The sequence below is a fragment of the Penaeus japonicus genome, unplaced genomic scaffold, assembly GCF_977035675.1.
Source record: "Penaeus japonicus unplaced genomic scaffold, GWHDUDI00000001_assembly GWHDUDI00000027, whole genome shotgun sequence".
Classification (NCBI taxonomy): domain Eukaryota; kingdom Metazoa; phylum Arthropoda; class Malacostraca; order Decapoda; family Penaeidae; genus Penaeus; species Penaeus japonicus.
The window spans coordinates 9,609,007-9,616,506 of NW_028234429.1; the positions used below are offsets into that span (position 1 = coordinate 9,609,007).

Sequence of the window (7,500 nt, forward strand, 5' to 3'; positions counted from 1 at the left end):
ACAACGATAACAGTCAGGCCGCCATGTGGCCTGACCGTGATTAAAAACAACTAAAAAAAACACTAGTAAATAACAAGACCCTTGTTCTATAGACACACGTGTAGTCTAGGCACATAAACGACAGTCAAGGCGTAGACACCATCGTGACACGTGGTTATTAGGGAGAGTCGACTAATTCCACTAAGTGTATGTATAATCCCTATTACTAAAATGACAGTGTATAAGTGATATATTAATCTTTATAGACGTATGTATTACAATGTAACCTGCTAGGAGAGAACCAGTTTGTATTGCTCTTAAGCTTCAAGTACTTTATTCATTGTGACAATGTACTTGTTTACAGGTTTTGATCGCTTTCAATAAATTAAAAAGTGAGTTCTACACTGTGGTATCAGTCGTCATCATATTGACCCATCAAATACCTTTGCTCCACATCGCACAAACCATGTTTTGGGGGGTTGGGGAGTGTGTGCCATGTACAGTCACTCATAAAAGTTCGTGGGGGTCCGTGTGTGTGTGGGCCTGTGGAGTCCCCACCCCTTTCTGGACGGCGAGTCTTTATAATGGCGTGGCAACGCGCACAGCCATACACATGGCATAACTGTAACGTTGATGTGATAAAATAAGAAAGGGATATGTTTGTCAATCAGGAATTATCGGTATAGTCATAACCAGTTACATTATTCCAATGTAGTGTGAAAAGATATGAAGGTTTGAGTGCCTCCAATGTCTAAAGTTTACAATAAAGAAGTGAGCAGTAACGAGGGTAGTGCAGGTCGACATGCATTCGAACCGTTTCGAAAATTTGCTTCGCATCCACGTCAATAATGTTGTAAATCATTAAGAGCTAAAGAGACACAGAATCGAATGTTGTATAGCATTACTTTCGTCACATATTCCCCCATATATCCCAAGAAAACCAAATGTAAATAATAGGTCATAAAACATTCTAAGTAGACCAAGACTCGAAACACTGAGCAGTGAAGCAGTCTGAGTTGGCCAGAGCGTCACTAGACGCTGAAAGTGTAGGAATTGTGTGTGTTCACCTAGGACATGATTGACCGTAATAAATGTCCACGCAAATATTGTTTTATGTCATGTATTTTTCACGGTGCAATTTTATGAATGACAGCATATGAAGGTTAAAATTTTATGGACACAACAGAAGAAGGGTGGAGAAGGAGGGAGTAAAAAGGTGGTTTTAAACCAGGTGAAGGGAGACTAGAGGGAGGAGGTCAAGTGTTTAGTTTCCGCTCACCTATGGTAGTTGAGGTTAAAGCCATTTGTTAATATTGTAATGAAATGTTATATAGTAGCGAAACATACGAAATGTTCACTGTGCATTTATCTGATGTCGAACTATTACTCTCTATAAATACCAAACGTCATATCGCAGTATATTGTCCTTAACGGGAACAGTGTTCACAAAGTTTCCTTCCCCCATCCCCACCTTTAGGTGAATGACGTCCCCCCTCGACATCACAGCTAGACCACCGGGTAAGCGGCAATGACAACAGCTATGGATAATGACATGTCATTCGTGATGTTACAGTATATCCTCTGTCACTGATACTCAAGCAATTTAGTGATGAGGGAAGTGGCAGCTCCGTATGTTGCTGGTTCCATGCACAACTGTCGTGGCATCCAGCAGTCTAATACACCAGCATATTGAAAGCATGTGGCACATAAATCATAAAGTATGGAACATGCGACCATACAAGATTATGTAGTTGCTTCCTTTGTAGGATAAATAACCATTTCTTTGCATGACATGTAAAGAAAGTGCTGAACAGACAAAACGGTAAAACAAATTGTATAAACATTACATTTATTTATTTGTAAATAATAATATATAGAACACATTTATTTATTTGTAAATAATAATATATAGAACACAAGTGTTCATAAATAACTCATTTGTTGTGGTGACTACATGACTCAATATGCTATGCCATATGTATATTAATTGAGATAAATATAGGCTATAGGCAAAAGGAAATACCTGTAATACTGACTTCAAATATAAATGTGATCTGTCAATACTAATAATGATAACATTATTAAAACATGTAAAGTAATCAAAAATAAATTAAAACGGATTATACGATGAACAATAAGGTCATGTTTATTGTAAATAACACAAAAGCACCATGATAATCGACGTAAAAATAACAATAAATGGTATACATGGCTTACCATGAACTGCGCCAATGGTTTAGTCACATGCACCCGACAAAACCAACACTGTGAATTACATTATTTTCCTCATTATCTTTCCCTGAACATCCATTTAATGATATTACACAAGGACCGAGCGATTAATATTTTCCCCATCCCCCATTTGCCTCAATTATTGTATTCAGTCTGTCTGGAACTGAATCAACAAGACGTTGACAATAGTTTGGCAGACGTCTTAAATTTTCCCATTCGGCAGTGGCATGATTTACTATAGCTGCCTGATGTCGTTCGTCTTGTATATCCCATGTTCTCTGCATCATTGCCCACACGTTCTCAATTACGTTTACGTCACACCCTTTGGTTGGCAATACTATAACCTGAATATCTGGGTGTTGTGCAAACCACGTCACAGTTCTACCGTATGTATGGGTGTGCGCATTGTCACGTCGTTATACAGACTCGCCGTCCAGAAAGGGGTGGGGATGGCACAGGCCCACACACACACTGACCCCCACGAACTTTTATGAGTGACTGTACCTTCAGGATCACCCAGTTAAGCTTGGAGGACCAGGGACAGCTGTTCAAACGAATGAATAGTGCCTATCTCATTAGCCCAAATGTCACAGGAGCCTAGTACTCAGTCACCTGTAGGGTTGTTTGGCATTATCGATGGCGCATACACCCAACCAGCAATATGACATTTGGATCAAAAGGATGTTGACGCTTATATGTCTATAGTACAAATAAAGATGCAAGCAGGATTTATTATTCACAGGTATAGGTATTTGCTACTAATTCCTGCTGTAATAGACTTAAATCACATATCATTATACGAGTTTACATTCCATAGCTATCAACAGGAATTCCCATGGCGTGGCCGGTTATTCAAGAACGCATAGGAAAATTTATGGGTGAACAATGTACTCCAAAACCCTCTGTAATACCACATATACATGTAATTACTCAGATGGCCTGCCAACATATACAGTAAATTGGTATCATGTTATCTCCTCACACCATAAGCAGGGGCTCTGAGAAGCATCTTTTTGATTCCTGGCTAGCTCAGCCTCTCACACCTATTATAGGCACCCTCTGCCCTTCTTAAGCTTAACCACTCTCATGACTTCATTGTTCGCGAGGTCTCGCCTGTGGCCATAATGAATCTGGATGTTTTATCCCTGTTCACCAACGTCCTGCTTGATGACGTCATCGCCTCTCTTCGGGGATTTCTCGAGGATCCTCGTCTACCTTTGCCTACCGAAGTCTTCCTCCAACTGATTCTTTGTGTGTGGACTAGAATGCTTCTGTTTCTAGACCTTTGGCGTCATCATTAGTTTACTCCTTTCTCCACTTACAGATTACTTTGAGTCTGGAGTTCTTTCTTACATCTCTCTTCGCCTTTTCGTTTAGAGTACGTACGACGACTGTATCTTTGGCCTGGTCTCTTCCCGAATTAACTGAAGAAGTTGAACTCCCTTTCTCCCTCCACCCACCACTTATCCCTTTTAATGTACAGAAAACTGATGGACAGCGTAATATAAATATACTTATTGATCTACCATTTCCTCCATATCAATAGAGGAGTCGTTGCCTCCGTTTCATCATGTTCCTTCAACCAGCTGAGTTATCTTCGCCATGTCTTCGCTTACCCTTCCACAAACCACGCGACCCTTCGACCAAACTGAAATTTGAGTTAACAAAAATGCTTATTAGATTGATGAGATGTATTATGATGCTTTGTTTAATCCATATTCACTATAGGGTGAAAATAGTCAGGTAATATGTTAACCCTACGGCTAGAAGTCTCATACAGTAGTGCTTGAGGAATTGCTACCGTGAGTTATCAGTTTTATTCAATGAATATATCATATATATGTATATATATATGTATATATATATGTATATATATATATATATATATATATATATATATATATATATATATATATATATATATATATATTTATTTATTTATATACACAAAATAATCCTAACTTGTCCTGAATTTTGAGGCGGGCCCTCCCTCGGCGGTACGACCACAATGTTTACGTTTAGTTGAGCGAGGACAACGAAGGCGGGAACGAGTATGATGTCATGATATATGATTAGCTGTGAGGAAGATGCCAAAGTGAAGTCAACATAACACGACTTGGTAAGCTAGGAATTGACGGAACGATGAGTGCACCTGTCTAATGTCAAGTGTATTTAAGATTCTCAAAATAATTTACAAGAAAAGTCTAATGAAACTTAAATCTTTATATATGAGGTGAATGCAATTTTAATTAAGGTAACATATACGGTACATTTATAAAGTGTGTAACTTTTTAAAAATGATTTTGCTCTTGATACCAGTTGATCGCAATACTCTGTTGACATTGACTTCAAGGATGGTATATGATTTTCAGGCTTCAGTGTTTTCTTCACAAAATTCAGACATAATTCAGACGGATTCTTAGGGACTGGAAATTCAGTCTGGAAAATATGGCATGTGTACAACCAATCTACTAGATATATTTTCCTTTTAAATTAATGCACACCAGCACACTGGAAATAACGAACATGTACATAAGAAATCTTTGCAAAAAGTACCATGGGCCATGATGTTTAACTTCCTATTATTTGGTGAGGTTTTATATACACCACTCTTTTGTTTCAGCCTTTAATAACATTGTTTAGTGCCAGCACACAGGTTTAACAATGCAGCAGCAAAATTTGACACTAAAGAACATTCTTTCATAACTTTATAATAACCACAGTACCAAAAACAAAAGTGTTACTACTAAGCATTTAGTATGATGCCCTATTTGAACAAAACGGATAATTCATGGTAGCAATTCCTCAAGTACTACCATATGTGATTTCTAGCCGTAGAGTTAACATATTACCTGATTATTTTCAGCCTATGGTGAATATAGATTAAACAAAGCATCATATTACATCTCATCAATCTAATTTTTGTCAACTCATAATTCAGTTTGGTCGAAGGGTCGCTTGGTTTGTGGAAGGGTAAGCAAAGACATGGCGAAGATAACTCAGCTGGTTGAAGGATCATGATGAAACAGAGAGGTATCGACTCCTCTAATGTTATGGAGGAGGTGGTAAATAAAGATATTGATTAATGTAATTCTAAGATGAAGTGTAGATTATTTTATAAATAACTGTGAAATCAACTGTGAAACACTGAAGATATTGAAGAAATTTAATTTTACTATTCAGACCTAAGCTGTGATGGATTGGCAAATAATTATGCTGATGAAGAAAATGTTATTGAAGAAATTTCTGAACCCAATATAACCCCACAAATGAGAGATAGAAAAGTAGATTGGTCAAAAGTGGAAAAATTTAAACATAATATGGTGTCTTCTAAGGAGCAGTTCAAGAAACATTAACTGCATATACTACTGGAATTCCTTTTGAGTCACAGCTATACAAAATCATGTTTAGAAAACATGTATGACAATGATTTAGAGAAGTAAATCAGGAGAGAGGCAAAGATGAGTTTAGAAGCTACCCAACAGATAATTCTTGAGATTCTTTTGTGAAAATGGTTCCTGATATTTAGACAAGAAAATTATTTGTTTACAAGGTCCTTTATATAAAATGAACAGTTTTCATTGTGTTGACAAAACTATAGCTTAATTTCAAAATCTTCCCAGGGAAGAAGTTGCCAGAAAGTTTGTGCACGTTGGTATGAGGTGGATGAGATTTTTTATTCATATGACAAACTGTTAACTTTCAGTTAACCCAGTGCGTTCAGGTGTCATGACATACATGACGCAGGAGCTTTGGCCTTACAATGGGCATCAAGATGTCATTGATGTTCAGGGATTTAGGATCACTGTGTTGTTTTATTTTGCTATGAGAAATGAGAGTGATAATGACTATTACATTTATAATTAATGTAATTGCTATAATATTAAGCAAAATGGGTTTCACCTAACATCCAGAACCTAGATGGAACCACTTTTCTTCTAGCACCAGCAGGAGAGAGAGCATTGAATGGCACCCATCCATGGTCTCTAGCAAACACTATATTTATAGAGGAATGGTACACAGCAAGTTGCTGATATCTTGCTCTAAATTACGGCTGATGAAGGATATGCAGGCAGAAAGAGAATAGGAATGTGACTCAAACCATAGCCAGTGTCTGCAATGTGTCCCTGTGCCAGTAGTGATGCCTTTTATTGTGGCACTCAGTCACAAGGACAGGTTTCCTTCCTCTTCCCTACCTCTTCATGTTGTCTTCATTGTGGATGGTTTTATGTTTTGTATTTGTTCATGCCAGTACATGAATAAGAAAAAATAAAGTAGCTTTTTGTCCTCCCATAAAATAGCAATAATTCTATCACACTTAGTATAGAGAAAATAATGAGCTGATATGGACCCTATACTACAATTTTAGTCAACTTCAGCATTGATAGAGCCTGTTATATGACACATGTAAGTTTCTCAACACAAAACACACAAAAATCATAACACAAAAATGGCTCTAGTTTTACAATGAGTGATTGAAAGAGAGTGGGAAAAGTCAAGATATGTTGTGTGTAGCTGGCTCACTCTGAAATAGACCCATCCTGGAGACTGGGCAAGCAAATCTCTCCCTCGTCTGCAATAGATTAAGGGAATTTTTGACTGCCAAAGTCCACATCATTTGATGAGAATCAGCTGCTAAAACCAGTGTCTTTGAAATAATATCTACTCTGAAATTGGCAGAGAACTTGGCTTTCCAGAGAGGTTTTTTACATGCATCAATAGGCAATTATGTAACACAGTTGGCACTCTTCTCCCTTTAGATATTAATTAAGAAAATGTGTGAAGTGGCAAAGATCTTGCAAAGAATAATGTACAGAAAATTGATATATAGACTAGCCATCTTCAAAAACAGAGAGATGTACAATTTCAGAGCTTATGTACTATAGAGTATGAATGCAACAGCCTTCATCTGCTTGCAAGTGTTAGATGAGAGATGGTTCATACCATTTGTTTATCACTAATTTAATAAATGCATATGCAGTGCATATTGGCTTAACTCATTGATAGAGGATGGCATGATTTGCTGTCAAAGCAGCATCGGTCATAAACACGGATGGCACCATGCCAAACAACATAAACCCGCCACATGACTGTATACATATTTTATTAAAATTGCGGCCAATGGGTTGAGATGTATTTAAATAGAAAAATGGGTGCCCGATAATCAGCTTCTGCCTTGTCACAGCTAAAGTTGTGAAAGATTGATTGGTAACAAGAAGGGTAGAAAAAGTCATCAGCTGTGGGAAAGTAGACATATGTTTCTGATATTTCTTAGAAATGTAAATAAAC

At 37.4% G+C, this 7,500-nt stretch overlaps 1 protein-coding gene across 1 annotated transcript in view; it reads left to right on the forward strand.

The window, feature by feature from the left end:
- Window positions 1-4,201: 4,201 nt before the first annotated feature.
- The window catches only part of LOC122257910 (uncharacterized), a 27,876-nt gene continuing 24,577 nt past the window's right edge, over window positions 4,202-7,500 (forward strand). Inside the window, exon 1 of the mRNA XM_086553017.1 lies at window positions 4,202-4,330. The gene's annotated coding sequence lies outside the window, so the exon portion shown is untranslated. The remainder of the gene's footprint in view (window positions 4,331-7,500) is intronic.